We start from the raw sequence: 18,259 nt of genomic DNA, 5'->3' as shown, positions 1-18,259 counted from the left end.
CTCTTTCTGCTCTTCCGTTGTTAGTGTATAGGAATGCAAGAGATTTCTGTGCATTAATTTTGTATCCTGCTACTTTACTAAACTCATCAATTAGTGCTAGCAGTTTTCTGGTAGCATCTTTAGGGTTTTCTATATATAATATCATGTCATCTGCAAAGAGTGACAATTTCACCTCTTTTCCAAATTGGATTCCTTTTATTTCTTTTTCTTCTCTGATTGCTGTGGCTAAAACTTCCAAAACTATGTTGAATAATGTGGGAGTGGACACCCTTGTTTTGTTCCTGTTCTTAGAGGGAATTCTTTCAGTTTTTCCCCATTGAGAACGATGTTGGCTTTTGGTTTTTCATATATGGCTTTTATTATGTTGAGGTAATTTCTTTCTATGCCCATTTTCTGGAGAGCTTTTATCATAAAACGGATGTTGAATTTTGTCAAAAGCTTTTTCTGCATCTATTGAGATGATCATATCATTTTTATCCTTCAATTTGTTGATATGATGTATCACATTGATTGATTTGTGTATATTGAAGAATCCTTGCATCCCAGGGATAAACCCCATTTGATCATGGTGTATGATCTTTTTAATGTGCTGTTGGAGTCTGTTAGCTAGTATTTTGTTGAGGATTTTTGCATCTATATTCATCAGTGATATTGGTCTATAATTTTCTTTTTTTGTGACATCTTTGCCTGATTTTGGTATCAGGATGATGGTGGCCTCATAGAATGAGTTTGGGAGTGTTCCTTCTTCTGCTATATTTTGGAAGAGTTTGAGAAGGATAGGTATTAGCTCTTCTCAAAATGTTTGATAGAATTTGCCCGTGAATCCATCTGGCGCTGGGCTTTTGTGTGTTGGGAGATTTTTAATCACTGCCTCAATTTCCATACTTGTGATTGGTCTGTTCCTAGTTTCTATTTCTTCCTGGTTCAGTCTTGGAAGATTATATTTTTCTGAGAATTTATCCATTTCTTCCAGGTTATCCAATTGATTGGCATATAGTTGCTTGTAGTAGTCTCTCATGATGTTTTGTATTTCTGAAGTGTCCGTTGTTACTTCTCCTTTTTCATTTCTAATTCTGTTGATTTGCATCTTCTCCCTTTTTTTCTTGATGAGTCTGGCTAATGGTTTATCAATTTTGTTAATCTTCTCAAAGAACCAGCTTTTAGTTTTATTTATTTTTCTTATAGTTTCTTTCCTTTCTTTTTCATTTATTTCTGCTCTGATCTTTATGATTTCTTTCCTTCTGCTCACTTTGGGGTTTCTTTGTTCTTCTTTCTCTAGTTGTTTGAGGTGTAAGGTTAGGTTGTTTATCCGATAATTTTCTTGTTTCTTAAGGTAGGACTGTATTGCTATAAACTTCCCTCTTAGAACTGCTTTTGCTGCATCCCATAGGTTTTGGGTTGTTGTGTTTTCATTGTCGTTTCTTCCTAGATATTTTTTGATTTCCTCTTTGATTTCTTTAATGATTTCATGGTTGTTTAAGAGTGAATTGTGTAGCCTCCATGTGTTTGTATTTTTTGCATTTTTTTCCTGTAATTGATATCTAGTCTCATGGCATTGTAGTTTGAGAAGATGCTTGATATGATTTCAATTTTCTTGAATTTGCTGAGGTTTGATTTGTGACCCAAGATGTGATCTATCCTGGAAAGTGTTCCATGTTCACTTGAGAAGAAAGTGTATTCTGTCGTTTTTGGATGGAATGTCCTATAAATATCAATTAAGTTGAGATGGTCTAATGTGTCATTTAAAGCTTGTGTGTCTTTATTAATTTTCTGTTTGGATGATCTGTCCATTGATGTAAGTGGGGTGTTCAAGTCTCCCACTATTATTGTGTTACTGCCGATGTCCCCTTTTATGGCTGTTAGCATTTGCCTTATGTATTGAGGTGCTCCTATGTTGGGGGCATAGGTATTTACCATTGTGATATGTTCTTCTTGGATGGATCCCTTGATCATTATGTAGTGTCCTTCCTTGTCTCTTGTAATAGTCTTTACTTTCAAGTCTAATTTGTCTGATATGAGTATTGCTACTCCAGCTTTCTTTTGGCTTCCATTTGCATGGAATATCTTTTTCCATCCCTTTCCTTTCAGTCTATATGTATCCCTTGGTCTGAAGTGGGTTTCTTGTAGGCAGCATATAGAAGGGTCTTGTTTTTGTATCCATTCAGCCAGTCTGTGTCTTTTGGTTGGAGCATTTAATCCATTTACCTTTAAAGTGATTATTGACATGTGTGTTCCAATTACCATTTTCTTAATTGTTTTGGGTTTGTATTTGTAGGTGTTTTCCTTTTCTTGTGTTTCCTACTTAGAGAAGTTCCTTTAGCACTTGTTGTAAGGCTGGTTTGGTGGTGCTGAATTCTCTTAACTGTTGCTTGTCTGGAAAGCTTTTGATTTCTCCATCGAATGTGAATGAGATTCTTTCTGGGTAGAGTATTCTTGGCTGTAGGTTTCTCTCTTTCAGGACTTTCAGTATATCCTGCCATTCCCTTCTGGCCTGCAGAGTTTCTGTAGAAAGGTCAGCTGTTATCCTTATGGGCTTTCCTTTATATGTTATTTGTTGCTTTTCTCTTGTTGCTTTCAATATTTTTTCTTTGTGTTTAATTGTCATTAGTTTGATTAATATGTGCCTTGGTGTATTTCTCCTTGGGTTTATTCTGTATGGGACTTTCTGTGCTTCTTGGACTTGGTTAATTATTTCCTTTCCCATGTTGGGGAAGCTTTCCACTATAACCTCTTTAAATATTTTCTCAGACCCTTTCTTTGTTTCTTCTTCTTCTGGGATGCCTATAATTCGAATGTTGGTATGTCTAATGTTATCACTGAGGTCTCTGAGACTGTCTTCTATTCTTTTTATTCTTTTTTCTTTTTCCTGCTCTGTGGCGTTCATTTCCCCCATTCTATCTTCCAACTCACTTATTCGTTCTTCTGCCTCAGTTATTCTGCTGGTTATAGCATCTAGAGTATTTTTAAATTTCAGTTATTTTGTTATCCATTGCTGTTTGTTTTTCTGAGTTCTTATGAACTGTTTCTTGTACTTTATTTTGTTATCGAGATTTTTGTATCATTTTTACTATCATTACTCTGAATTCTTTTCCAGGCATTTTTCCTATTTCCTCTTCATTTATTTGGTCTTGTGGGTTTTTTTTCCTGCTCCTTTGCCTGCATGGTGTTTCTTTATTTCCTCATGGTAGTCCACACTTCTGGGGTTGCTTGTCCCGGTGATAGAGGGGTTTACAGAAGACTGTCCAAGCCCCAGACTAATGTCCGAGTGTTTGGTTAAACAAATACCAATTCTAGGAAACACATACATGTATAATACACACAATTACTGAATCCATTAGTACATAAGGCTCTGGAAAGACCTGACAGAAGAACCGCAGTATGCTATCAGATATTCAAACCCAACAGAAATTGACAACCAAAATAGAACAAAAGAGAAACAGAAGCAAATGCAAACAAACAAACAAATAACACCTTACATATACAAATACTAATCCAGGGAGATTTTGTAAGCTAGGATCAAATATAGAAAAGAGCTAGAGTACCACCAGACAGAATGGAGATTCTCAGAATGAAATTAGACAATTGTACTAAGAGCTAAGATAAAGACAAAAACCTAATATTAAATACCAAGGAGGTGCATCATCTGGAGAATAGAGCAAGGAGTCTGAGCAGATCGATAGTGTTACTTATAAGTATGTTAAGATAAAGTAAACTAAAAATGGATGGAAGACAGGGGAACAGAAGAACATAGTGTGACTGGAAACATGCAAATAAAAAGAAAGGAACAGAAATGTATAAAAGATAGGAATGAAAGGAAGGTATGAGAGATATATTGTCCATACTACCAAAAACTTAGCTAGAAATAGAAGTATAGAAAAAGGCAAAAAAATAAAAATAGAATAGAAATAGAATTTTAAAAAATGTTATGAAACTTGTAGATCCCTTAGGACTAAGATTGTAATTAATAAAGGAAAGAAAAAAATCCAGAACTGATCCCAGAATGGACCAGTTCAATAGGATTGATACTAATATTTCTGTTTCCTTAGAGTCTCAGCTGTAAGTGTCCTTCTACTCGCCTTGGGTTTTTTGTATTATTATGTGACCAGCAGAGCTTCCTTTATTGTTCGTCTGTAAGCATTGGTATGTGGGGACGGAAAGGGTACAATAGTGGCTCCTTCCCCTGGGAGTGAGTGAGCAGTGGCACACTGTTGTTTCAGTCGGGTTTGGTGGTGCCTTTTGCAGAGGGAAGCAGGTGGCTCAGGTTTAAACAGAAAGTCTCAGAGTTGAGCCTCTCTTGGTTTTTTTTTTTTTTCTCTGCAGCCTCCCTGCTGCCTGTGTCCCAAGGGGTTTTAATCTAGCTGCGCCCGAGTGGCTGAGGGTACTTGTTATCCCTGAGCACTTTAGGTGGCCCACAGGGCGTCTCTCCACTGCCTGTTGCAGAGGTGCCGAAAGAGAGAGAAAGGTTATGGCCGTGGCTCCTCCCCCCTGCCCTCGAGCCTGCAGCATCCAGCCGCCATCATGGCCGGGCAGCTCTCAGGGGCGGGCACTCCTCGCTGTGGATCTCTTCCCTCTTGTCCTCTCGGTCCATCACCTTACTGGCAACAGTTTTCCTCACCCTGAACCAGCTCTCCGGTTCCCACGCTCCCACTCCCAGACCCTCTGTTTAGCTGTGAATCGACGGCTCGGTCCAGGAACGCTGAGCTGCGGTGCGGACCCTCCGTATGTTTCTCACTCCCTCCCATCTGCCACAGCTCCGCCACTTCACCCTCTTCAAGCCATCGTAGATGCCTCCCTACCGGCTGTGTCAGGCTCCCCGCGGTCCTTTCTGGTGTCCGAGGCCGTCTGCTGGTGTTCAGCTGGTTCTCTGTGGAAATTGTTGTGTCCTGCTGTGCATTCCCAATGCATCTGTGGAGAGGGATGCATTCCACGTCCCTCTACTTCGCTGCCATCTTTTTCTCTCCCCCCAATGTTTTGTATAGTTATTCCTGGGTATCCATGGGGGATTGGTTCCAGGCCCCTGTGGATATGAAAATCCACAGGTGTTTAGATCCTTTATATAAAGTAGCATAGTACCGTTGTTCCCCTGTATCCGTGGTTGGAGAACCCATGCATATGGAGGGCTGACTGAAAAGCTTTAAGCTATAAATTCCGTACTCGTGTGATGAAATTGATAAAACAATACATGATGTGAAGGAAAACTGCATATTTGATATGAATTACAGATGTGAGGACTTTCAGTATATTAGAAGAGGCCAAAGATTGGTTTGGCTCTATTAAACTATTTATTGTATGGGCCAGCATATTGTTTTATAATCTCTTTCTTGGTTGTATGGAATGTGAAACGACTGTTTTTCTTGTTTTTAAAATTGAAGTATAGTTGATTTACAATATAATATTAATTTCAGGTATATAACCTATTCGATATTTTTATTGAAACAACTGTTTTTCAAAATGTCTCTCAACAGTATAATAAAATGTAGATTATAATCTGATATAATTTAATGTTAAAACAAAATGATATAAAATGATATAGAATATAAATCTTTCTATATAATACCCAATATTTTGTTATATTTCTTAAACCAGTGTTCAGTGGTGTTTCTGGACCTGATATTGATTTTTATAATTCAGATGACTTATAAGATTTGTTAGAATTAAAGACTGTTAAAGTTAATTTTGCTTACCATACTCATTAGTCATTGTTTAAAATTGCAAAAAAAAAAAAAAAAGCCTTTCAGATTTCATTTGGATACTACTGGTAATTTGTTTAATCATATTTATATCTTGTTAAATAAGGATATCAGATTTTAAATGAATTAAATATTCAAAGGACTTTTACTGCAGCTCTTATCTGTGGGGTTTGTTGTGTTCAGAGCAGTGAATAATAATCTAATTTATCTGAACGGAAAAATTTTTTTTTAAAGGAAGTCCTACTCTTGCAGTTTTACCAAAGAGTAACAATGTGAGGTAATGTAGTATGGCAATTTGCTTAACATTTTATTTATTTACTTATTTTTGGTTGCATTGGGTCTTCCTTGCTGCGTGGGCTTTCTCTCTAGTTGGGGACAAGCAGGGGCTACTCTCCATTGCAGTGCGCGGGCTACTCATTGCGGTGGCTTCTCTGGTTGCGGAGCATGGGCTCTAGGGCCGCAGGCTTCAGCAGTTGCAGCATTCTGGCTCAGAAGTTGTGGCTCATGGGCTCTAAGTGCAGGCTCAGTAGTTGTGGCGCACGGGCTTAGTTGCTCTGTGGTATGTGGGATCTTCCCGGACCAGGGATGGAACCCGTGTCCCCTGCATTGGCAGTCGAATTCTTAACCACTGCACCACCAGGGAAGTCCCTGCTTAACATTTTAAAAAGAATCATTGTTGAAGCCAAAAAATGAGCTCTGACTGCAGTTTATATATGACAGTTTAACTACCTCTTTTCCATGGTTCCAAACAATCACATTTTTAAAAGTCTACATAATCAGGCTTAGTATTAGACAAAAAACTATCATTTAGTTTAGCAACTAATATGGCATATGTATGTTAGGATTAAATCATTTTTGTGTAATATCATTGCTTGTGGAGTAAGAAAAATCCAACCTCATTTATAAATTTTAGCATTTTCCTCGTGGAAATACATGTTCTTAGAGTGATAGGTCTTTCACTCTATAGCTTTATACAAATCCTAGTACACAGACTACACAGTGTTGGTTGAAGGAATGAAGGACTAAATGAGGATTTATTTTGTTTGGAAAGTACAGGGGATGGGGAAATGGAAGGAGTCTTCTTAATTTTATTTTTGCTCCCAGTTTGCTCTTTACACAAAAAGGATGATTCTTGCTTTGAACTAATAAGGAATTGAAAATATTTTGGAATGCATTGTTTTTCCATTGGCTATTTTGTTAAATTGAAATTACAGATATTTGTAAAAGCAAGTTGACAGTTCATTAATTTATCAGATGTGTTACATCAACTCCAGCAATTCATAGTAAAGCTTTAATGTTATAGTTTCATTACATACATATTACATGAAATATGTGACACTTGTGCTCCCACGAGTCAGATAAAGAATCTTATGAATTATTTTAGACAAAATTATCTTCAAAAGGACATTTTCAGTGGATCTTGAAATAAATTCAGTTCTTAGGAGTGAGATATTCTATTATTACTGTGACAAATTACGACGAGTTTAGTGACTTAAAACAGCACATTTACTTGAGTTGTGCGGCAAAGAGAATCAGTTATACACATACATGTATCAACTCTTAGATTCTTTTCCCATATAGACCGTACAGAGTATTGAGTAGAGTTCTCTGTGCTGTACAGTAGGTTCTTATTAGTTATCTATTTCATATTGTAGTAGTGTGTGTATGTCAATCCCACTCTCCCAATTAATCCCTCCTCCCCATCTCCCCCAGTAACGATCAAAATTAAAAAAACAAAACAAAAAAAACCACATTCATTAAATTCTCAGGCCAGAAGCTGACCTAGGCCTCAATGAGCTAAAATTAAGGTATGGGCAGAGCTGTGTTGCTTTCTGGAGGTTCTAGGGCGGGAAACCCATTTTCTTGCTTTTTCTAGTTTGTAGACAGTCTGTGTTCCTAGGTTTGTACCCACTACCATCTTCAAAGCCAGCAATGTCTGATGGAGTCTTTCTCACATTGCATCACACACTGACTCTCCTAATTGGATCTTTCCTCTTTAAGGATGCTTGTGATTACACTAGACCTGTTTGGATAATCCATGATCATCTATTTAAGGTCAGTTTGATTATTAACCTCAATTCCATCTGCAACTTTAATTCCCCTTGCCACGTAACAGAACAATCATAACTTCTGGGTATTGGGAAGTGTACATCTTGAAGGAGGCTGTTATTTTGTTTACCATGGTAGGTTTTAAGTATTCCTAAATATATATTAAATCAGGGTGTGTAAACTTGTGGCTCATGGGTGAGATATGACTCATAGATAAGTGATTTCTTTTTCTTTGCTGTGTTTATTGCATTGGATTATAGAGTGTTTTAAATTAGTTGCCCAAATTAAACATACAGCATTAATAAAATAATGTTTCTACATTGTCCAGAAAAAAATTTTTAAATTGGGAATTCATGGGTTGGCAACAACTGGCTGAAATGCTTTAGTGGTGGCTCAGTTTAACTGGGTTTTGTGCTTTTCATTTTACTGGTGTCTTCATTACTCCCAATTGCATCTCTAAATCTGAGGCTGGATCTTGGTAGCCATTGCTCTTTTTATTCAGTCCATTACTTTTATTTATATTACTTACCTGGTCCTTGTTAGCATCTGACATCCTGTGTGAATGAGTAAGTGTGTACTAAGTCCGTTTGTAGTAATTATACATTTTACTTTATCATAACAATAGAATGAATGAAGCACTAAAATATTTTTTCTAAATTTCTATTTTTTTCTAAATCAGACCTCCCAGGCCCCACTTATCTTAGTGGCAGGATATTTAGTTCCATTTGTTATGAGGTCCAAACTCTCAGGGGAGTGCCCTTTGGCAAACTGTAGCCTGGGTGAATATATTTCCAGTATATACAAGGCATGAAGGATTCTTATGCAGATTATAGAAATAATTCTTAAAAATCAATAAGAGGACAAACACCTTAACTGAAACTGGATGGAAATCTTGAACAGGCACTTTAAAAGAAACTATTCTAATGGGCAATAAACATAAGATGCTCAATATCATTATTCAAGAAGAAAACACAATTGAGAACAAGATGTGAAACAACTAGAACTATATTGCTGATAGCAGAAAAAATGGAAACAATTACTTTGAAAAACTCTTTGGTTGTATTTACTAAAACTGTTTACATCTGCTGATGATCCAACAATTCTTTGCTTTTGTATAATCACAGAAACAAGAACATATGTTCATCAAAAGACAAAAATGTTTATCATAGTTTTATTTATAATAGCCCCCAGTTGAAAACAGCCATACGATCATCCACAGGAGGGTGAATGAATACACTGCAGAATGCTGTGCGGTGGAATACCTCTTACTATAAAAGAGTAACTGCAGATAACATGATGCATACCATAGGCATAATTATGAGTAAAATAAACCAGACCGAAAAAAGTACCTACTGTTGGATTTCATTCGTATGAAGTTCCAGGACAGGTTCCAGAGCTAATCCATTATGACAGAAGTCTGAAGAGTGGGAGAGGCATGGGGAAAGGTTCCGTCATGCTGGAAATTTCAATATTTTAAATAGGGTGATAATTGCATGAGTGCATACATGTATAATAAGTATTTATTGGATTCTCTACTTAAGATTTCTGTATGTGTTAAATTTTGAAAAATTTAAACAAAAGACTACTTTGTCTTCATTTAACCTACTTCCTAACTTTTGCATTACTGTCTTTTAAATTTTTACACATGTTTTAAATTGGACAGGCCATTATATAGTATTTGTGCAACACTATTTATTTAGATTTATCCTCATACTCATCTTTTCAGGTACACTTCATTAACATCCAACTTCCCATGTTTTTTTGTGGGTTTTATGTTTCTTCTACCTGAAGAAATCCCTTTAGCATACTTTTTAGTGCAGGTTATATAGTAATGAATGTTTTCAGTTTTTGTTTGCTAAAAATGTTTTTTTATTTTTGTTTTTGAAGAATATTTTCTCTAGGTGTAGAAATCTTTGTTGGCATCTAGTTTCTTCCAGCACTTTAAAGATTTTCATTGTCTTCTGGCTTTCATACTTTTTCATAAGAAGTTATCAGTATTGCTGCTTTGAATGTCTTATTTCTTGTTGCTTTTTAACCCTTTTACTTTGGATTTGATTTTCAAAAGCTTTCTATGATTTTTGGTTTTCCTTAAGTGTATTCGGCTTGGGATTGCAGAACTTCCTGAATTTATGCATTGATAGCTTCCATCGGTTTTGGAACATTTCCAGCTCTTATTTTAAATATTGCTTCTGCCCATTTCTCTTTTATTCCTTTGGGTTTCCACAGCACATATGCTGCACGCTCTGCATTTTGTGTGTGACCAAATGCGTACGGTACACACTATGCATTTTGATGGTGACCAATATGTATCTTAAAATTTCTTTCCTTTTATTTGTCTCTTTTTTGGTTTTGAAATTTTGTATAGGCCTCCCTTTCATTTCACTAATCTGCTATATCCAGTCTTCTTTTTATAACTATTAACAGAGATTTTAGTTTCAGATGTATTATTTTAGTACTATACTATCCATTCAGTCCTTTTTTAAGTATTCAAATTTTCTTGTGTAACTCTTCATCTTTTCATATATTTTCTCCATGATTTCTTTAGCAAATTATACTTATTTTAAAATTGTTGATAACTGAAATATAAGTATCTCCTGTGGATTTTTTCCCATGTCTAACTTTTTTTTCTCTTGGTTATTCATCATATAGTTTTATCTCTTGGAATGGCTAATTCTTCTTGATTGAATGTTGGACATTAAGAATAAAGATATGTGTAAGATGCAGGTGATATTTTATTCTATCAGAAAGAGTGCTTTTCACTGTTGTAATGATGGCATGGAGGCTGACCGCCTATTAGGTACTGAGCTGATTTGAGGCTGGCTTGCAGTATTTTTGTGTGTGTGGCTTTTTTTGTTTTCTGTTTGTTGTTGTTGTTGTTTTTAAATAAGACTCAGCCTAGCTCTAATTCTTTACCCATTCCTGGGGCATGACCCTCTAGGGCTTTTCGTTGAGAGCATTGCAAGTCTGTGCGCCCTCAGGATGAAGAACTTTGAGAAACTTTGCTCTGCTTTTCATAAACCTTTTGCCTTAGGCCTGGCATGTCTGCAAGTCGTTCTACTTTACTACTTTTTCTAGAGCCTTTAACCAACCTTATGTTTACAGGGACCCCTCTCATTTGTGAGTCTGTCTCTACAGCACTGCTGGGTGGTGGGAAATTCTGTTCTGCTTCTTAAGGGTTTTTGGCTTAGTCATTTAGCCTTCTGCATTGTACAGTCTCAGAATTTGGAAAACAAGTATTTTGAGAGAAACCAGCCATATGTTTGAAGCCCTCCAATCTTGATTTTTGTCACTCCCCTGTATAACTGCCAAATGCTTTGCTGGTATGTCTGTCCTCTGGCAGTAGCCCTCTGCTTGTGCCAATTCCACATTCACAGCCTCCAATCCTCCCGTAACTGGCAAAAGCTCTCACAGTAAAAGTGGGTACAGATTCTAAGTTCAGATCTGAGATTTTATCCCCACTCTAGAATTTAATAACTCTAGTTCTTCTTGCTTCTACAGCTCTTTGATACCATTAAGAATATCACCTTCATATTTAATCTTGGCTTTCTAGTTCTCAGTAGGATCTTTGGCTGCTATAAATGATTCCACCCCACCTTAGCATCACCGATTTTTGAACAAACTGAGTTGTTCTTGGCTCTGTGCTAAGTGCTGTGGTTGCAAAGGAATAGAACTTGAGCTTTTCTTTAGGGTTTTAATATGTTTGTAGTTATAGGACATGTACCCCCCAAATATTAATAAAACAAAAAATTATGGGGCTTCCTAGGTGGCACAGTGGTTGAGAATCCGCCTGCCAGTGCAGGGGACACTGGTTTGATCCCTGCTCCAGGAAGATCCCACATGCCGCGGAGCAACTAGGCCGTCGCCACAACTATTGAGCCTATGCTTTAGAGCCCGTGAGCCACAACTATTGAGCCCATGTGCTGCAACTGCGGAAGCCCACGCGCCTAGAGCCCATGCTCTGCAGCAAGAGAAGCCACGGCAATGAGGAGCCTGCGCACCACAACAAACAAGTAGCCCCTACTCACCGCAACTAAAAAGAAAGCCCGCGCACAGCAAAAAAGACCCAACACAGCCAATAAAATAAAAATAAATAAATACATTTATAAAAAAAAATTATGGGATATCTTGTATAAATAGTATAGTTAGGAGGCCAGGAGAGACCTCTCTGAGTTCTAGGATACTCAATAAAGGCAAACTTTTAAAGTTAACTTTGAAGAAAAGTCTTGTGAAATAAGAAAATACATTTTGAGAATAATAAGGTCAAAAATGTGGATGAAACAAACATATTCATAGTAGTTTTATTTAAGAAGCTCCTGACTTGGGAAGAACACTAATGTCCACCAAATGCAAGAATTGGTAAACTAATCATTTTAAACTTCTACAATAGAATATAATTAAATAATTTAGACGACTGAACTAATCATGAGACAACATCGATATATCTCAAAACGTTAAGAAGAATAAGCCAGACACTAAAGAGTACATATAGTATGATTCCATTTATAGGAACTTAAAACATAGGCAATATTAATAAGTAGGTAGGTAGATATAGTGATATGTATGTAAATCAGAATAACAATTGCCTCTGGAAGGTGGGATTTACTGGATGAGAATATGAGAGAAATTTCTGGGGTGATGGGAATGCTTTATATCTTGATTGATGGTTTCTTGGGTGTATACATACATCAGTTTTTCAAATTTTATGTGTACTATTTGCATTTCACTGTGTGAATATTATTTCAGTAACATAATTGAATATAAAGACCATCAGTAATCGATATGGTTTATAATAGATAATTTGTTTGCTGATTTGCAAGAATTGGTAGGAGGGATGTTTGGATAAGATGCAGAGATTCTTAAATGTTAGACAAAAGAAAACCACTAATATAATCTGCAAGGGTGAGAGAAAATCACAATAATGCTTTCGAAAGTTTAATCTCCAGGGCCTAGAGAAACCACTCAAAACAAAGATGTATAGCTAGTAACCAATAGCTGAGATATCTTTTAATGCTATGTTTTCTGGAAAAAGTGTGTTATCATACTTGGGTAAAATTGTAAAAAATAATATGTTAGATTGTCATTTAGTACATAATTGCCTAACAATAGTATGTCAAAATTTTAACATGACCTTTACTAATAGGAGTTAATTCTACTGCATCTCTCAGGAATGAAGATCACAGAACTCATGATAAAACTAGGTAAGAAGTCTACCAAAGCTTTAGGTTGGAGGGGAAACTTGATTTCTAGTTTCTCAAATTAAGGCTTAATTTCTGTAAAGAAGTTTTTAAAACTACAGCAGAATTGTGAATAACGTGGGGCAAAAATTGGTGGGGGCGAGGTCGTTTTTTGCCTCTGAATGCTCTGTGGTTCAATTCTGATTGGTTTTTGAGCAAGTTTTATTCACTTCTATGAAAAATATTAGAAAAATGCAATAACATAATCCAAGATACTTTCAAAATACATAAAGGCTATAAGGAAATGAGAAGAAAATGGTAATGAGCAACAACAGATGTTTCTTTCTTGGAAGAGTAATTAGAGATGGAAATAGCATCTTGCAGAAAGCAAGAGGGTCTTATCACCAACTCCAGGAATTCATTCAGCAAGATAGCTCACAAATATGTGTAACTTTTAAAATATAAAAAATCGAGGAAGAAATGAAGATCTATAAGCTCCAGGAAGCTATGTGTTGATCTCAATCCTGTGCATTGATGCACTAAGCAAAAACCACAGAAGACTCTCCTTAACATATTTCTGTATCTGAAATTATATCATAGTGGAGTCATTGTTTCGGGTTGAAGTGCAATATCTGTATTTCACTGTGTAAATGTACATTTCCTTGGGAGTGGTGACATACATCTTTTTTAAAACTAGCTCTTTCACACCGATGACTTAGGAAAATGCAAAAGAAAAATTTGCTGAAAAGGAATGGCACATTGCATTTTTGTAGTAAAGAGGTACAATGTGTATTTGCATCAACTAGGAAAATTATATCTCCTCTTCATATACCATTGAAATTTCTTATGCAGTCTGCTCACTGGGGACATTGAATACTTCAGAAATGGTGCTGTAATACAGGAAAGAGTCTAGGAAAGATAAGTGGTAAGGTGGAGAAGATTAGCCTTCCTGGTCATTTATTTTTGTCTATTCAGCTTTACTATATAGAAAAAAATTATTGGGCAGAATATTGATCTTCCTCTGCATAATATATTTGCTCCCTTTTAAATTGAGATACTGTTGACATACAATATTATGTTACTTATAATCTGTTTGCTCTTAATGTTACTGTTTGGAAGTTTGACCAGGTGCCTTATTCTTTGGTCACAGTTACTGTCTCTGCCCTGTTCCGAGCTCCTTTTGTTGGCAACTTCCCCAACTGTGGCTCCAACCCCCCCCCCAACTCTATGGCAGAGAAAGACAGCCAACAGTGATATATGAACACTGCAAGCTTAACATTATCAAGCTTTCAATTTTAAAATTGCGTTATGAAGGTCAATTTTTTTTTTAAAGCAAGCTACATGCTTGAAGCCTGTGATTGTGGATTCTGCCAATCCTTTCCTGTGTTGTTGGAAAAAATGGTGTTTACAATATTTCTCCATTTTTATTCATTAAGGAGAATATTACTACTCAACCAATTCTTGGGTTTCCAACATTAGAAGCTGTGGTCTTAATGTCTTGCTTGTGTGTACATATGTGTGCATGCATATGTGTTTGAATTACAAGCCTCACTGTTCCTTTGGAGTTTTACTAAAGGTCTGCATTTACAGCTCTTTGCTAGTAGTCCTAACAGAACACACATAGTTGCCATGATCAGTATGTATGTATGTATTTATTTTAAAACTTTCCCAAAGTTTAATACCATTTTCCATCCAGCACTGTATAAGAGGCAAGCAGTGAACCCTTTGTTTTTTCTAATTGACTATCATAGTTAAGGTTAACATGCTTTTGTTATACTCTACATATTAATTTTTATTTTTTAACTCTAAATAATTTTCTTTTATCGTATGGAAATGTAAGTATAGAGAAGTATTCATATTTTTCTTGATGACAGAACTAAGGGAAGAAAAGGGTTGTTTTATTAAGCTGTGTATTAGTTTCTTGTTTTAGTTGTGGTGAGTGGGGGCTGCTCTTCGTTGTGGTGCGTGAGCTCTGGGTGCGTGGGCTTCAGTAGTTGCAGCACATGGGCTCAATAGTTGTGGCACACGGGCTTAGTTGCTCTGCAGCATGTGGGATCTTCCTGGAGCAGGGATCGAACCCGTGTCCCCTGCATTGACGGGCGGATTCTCAACCACTGTGCCACCTGGGAAGCCCAAGCTGTGTATTAGTTTTATTCGATGATGTTTTATTAGTTTTTCACTTCACTTTTTATGTTTTATTAGTGTTCACAAAGGTATAATCAGTAATGTGCACATTTCTTAGAAAAAGTGCTATTTGTTACATTTTAAGCTATATTACTGAAAAATAACATTTTAAAACAGAAAATCTTAAATCTCTTTTTGTATTCTATAATGAAATTTCCAAATTAAGGTCTTCATGTTGATAAATGTGTTATCTATTTGTACTCTAATGTGTTCAAATTGTGACGGAAGGCCCACAATTGTAGTGATATTCTGGGCAATGGGAAGTACCTGTGTCAGATGCTTTACTTCTTTTGTTGGATTGTAGTCATGGAAAACCAGGAAGCATTTGAACATACCGTTTCACAGTGGTGCAGCCCCACTGTTTAGCACAGGTGTTTTTCTAATTGTGATCTATTGAAAAGGTGTAGGGTTTAATGGCCCAGAAACTTAACATTTTACCTTTCTGACCTTGTGCATTCATGTTAGCACTCAATAAAATTTGTAGGAACATAGACTAACTCCTGAGAATTGTTCTCTCAAGTGTATATGGCAGTGTGTTTCTTTTCCCCTTAATATTTAATACCTGTATTAAAGGAATTTATATGTATGTTTCATCAGGTGTCTGATAAAATAAAAAGCTTATAAATTTCCCATGATATGGTAACATTCATTTAAGAAAGGATTCACTCTCCCTTCCTCCAAGAAAGTGTAGTGAATCAGAAAGTATTCAGTAGGAAATTCTAACCTAGGTACTGGTTCTCCAGGACTCATTTTCTTTTTTAGAGTGATACAAAATTTAAAATATACCAAAGAACCAAAATCTGAGACAGTGAAATCTTTGACTGTTTTTAAAGTATTTTTAGGCATGTAATACTCAAATATAAAATTTTAAGAAATTCATTGAATTATGTTAAATAGTTTTTTCTTTTACTATATTTTGGAATCCTTAGTTTGTTTGCTTTATAGCTCTAAAAATTCTAAAAGTCCTATTCGGTTAATTATTTTGTTCCTTTCACCCCCAAAGCACCGAAGTTGAATGATTTTTAAAGTTGCTTTCTTTTAACTTTTGGTAGAATAAGGAATGGGTACATTTAACAAATTCCATTTCTAGAAATAGTGGACTAAGTTGTTTTAGACCAAAGGTCCTGTTGAGAACAAGTAGAAAAACTGGACAAAACATAAACAATTTCTTGAAGGCACTGAGACGTGCCATAGCAGCAAGGACTTACAGGACCAAGATCAGAAGAGAAGGAAAACCATCTCAGCCAGCATGTAAGTAATATCCCAGCCATTAAGTAATATGGCTTAAGATATAGTAAAGGGAAAAATTGAAAAAATTAAAAGACGTGCACAAATATATAATTATCAAGGGATATTTCACCACGTCTCTCCTTGTAAATAATAGAACAAACAGACAAAAATAAGTGTGTAGAAGATATGACCAACAGAGGAAGTCCTCAGTGCCACTCTGGAGGCTGCCTAGATCCAATAGCTCACTGTGTCTTCTTGGGAAGCTATTGTCAAATTGAGAGTGCACATGTGCATTTTCCTTCTTTTCTGCCTCACTTGTCTTTTTTACTTACTTTTGCTGCTTTGGGTTGCACCATGCAGGATTGACACATACTGGCTCTGTTTCATAGGGAACTTGGATTAAAGAAGTATGTTATCCTTTAATAACAATGTTTATTTGAAAAATACAGGGTTACTGCAGACCTTGCCAAGCAATGATAGATACCACAGATGTTAAACTCTCTCTGGAGGTAACATGGAGATCAGAATATTAACCAGATAGGTTAGTACTGAGCAATAGTTTAACTATGGCAAAAGCATGAGACTTTATCAGTATTGTAGGAAAAACCCCCAGTATTTAAAAAACATCAGTGTTCCTAATATCAGTGCCACACTAAAAGGCAAGAGCAACATTCTTGTCCCACAGAATGAACACAAAACAGAAGACATATGTGAAAAGTAATCTGTGGAGTCAAGAGTAATTGAGCAATAAGGAATATTTAGCAAAATCTATTTTGGGGAAAATTTAGTAAATCTCTAAGGACATAAAAAATCTATAAATTTCAGGGTAAAGTACCTTATGATGTACTATAATTAAGGGAATTCCTGAAAATTTAAGCCAGATGTTTGATATAAATCGTAAAATACATTTTCCCCTCAAACCAAATTCAAGAAAGCATTTTCATGTAAATTAATTTGAGAGTAGATTTTATAGCAGACAAGTGCCTGAAGAGTTAGCATATGGTCCAAAATGTAGCTCTGGGAAAACACTAAATTCTAATCTGCTCTCTTCGTTAGATGAATAAATGTCTTCTCTAAACAATTTGATATCTTAATTCTTGAATTAATTTATACTTTTATCTTTAATGAATATGTACATGTCTGAAGTTCTTTGCAAATATGATCCAAAAAATAATGCCTACAATACTTGTCTAGATGATTCTCAGGTATTTACCTTGATCTTCAGCTCAGTCTATTCATTGTTCCAGGGTGGCTTTTCCTATACCACTTTTGAAAACTCACTTTCATCTCAAACTCTGTACATCCCAAAATAAACAAATCATGTGTTACTTTTAATAAATCCCCATTATCTACACCATCATGTCCAAGTCCTATCTTCTAGAAAACAAGAGTTATCTTTCCAGGTTCATTTCATACTGTTTCCTTCCACAAACCCTGCACTTAAGTTCAACAGTGTTATTGAATATATCCTAAAAATGATCTGTATTTTCTCACTTCTTTGTCTATTTTCACATTGTTCCTTTTGCTTGATGATGCTGCTGCCTGATGAAACCCATATGGTATTTTTTGAAGTTCTCTTTTATCACTTCTTCCTAATACTTTTCCTGAACCCCTCAAGAAAATGCCTTTTATATATTCCCATTTTACTTTGTATTGCTATTATTGGTGAACCATTTTTATTCCTTTGCAAGATTAAAAGTTCCTTTAGGTCATTTAGAGTATTTTATTCCTCTCAATTTCTTTTATAGCACAGTGTACAATACTTATTAATTCATGAAAATGAACATTTGGGTGTCCTCATAAACTAACAAGCAATATGGTAGGTTATGTATTTTTATTACATATATTCAAAGCTATTTTGGGAAATAAGCAGACTTTCTTAGTGAGGAAAGGTTTTCTTGGGGAGTGGTCAAACAATTGCAACTTAAAAAT

Source organism: Hippopotamus amphibius, chromosome 8 (genome assembly GCF_030028045.1).
Source record: "Hippopotamus amphibius kiboko isolate mHipAmp2 chromosome 8, mHipAmp2.hap2, whole genome shotgun sequence".
Lineage (NCBI taxonomy): Eukaryota > Metazoa > Chordata > Mammalia > Artiodactyla > Hippopotamidae > Hippopotamus > Hippopotamus amphibius.
The sequence above is the reverse complement of the archived record's forward strand: the minus strand, read 5'-3'. Positions refer to the sequence as shown.